Genomic DNA, 314 nt, shown 5'->3' with positions numbered 1-314 from the left:
TTCTCTGTACCATGGCATAAACCATGACACTAATATTCTCTGTACCATGGCATAAACCATGACACTAATCTTCTCTGTACCATGGCATAAATCATGGCACTAATTTTTTCTGTATCATGGCATAAACCATGACACTAATATTCTCTGTACCTTGGCATAAACCATGACACTAATCTTCTCTGTACCATGGCATAAACCATGACACTAATCTCTGTACCATGGCATAAACCATGGAACTATTCTTCTCTGTACCGTGGCATAAATCGTGACACTAATCTTCTCTGTACCATGGCATAAATCATGGCATTAATCTT

The sequence above is a fragment of the Echinops telfairi genome, unplaced genomic scaffold (assembly GCF_000313985.2).
Source record: "Echinops telfairi isolate 266 unplaced genomic scaffold, ASM31398v2 ScPeMD7_26;HRSCAF=91, whole genome shotgun sequence".
Lineage (NCBI taxonomy): Eukaryota > Metazoa > Chordata > Mammalia > Afrosoricida > Tenrecidae > Echinops > Echinops telfairi.
The sequence above is the reverse complement of the archived record's forward strand: the minus strand, read 5'-3'. Positions refer to the sequence as shown.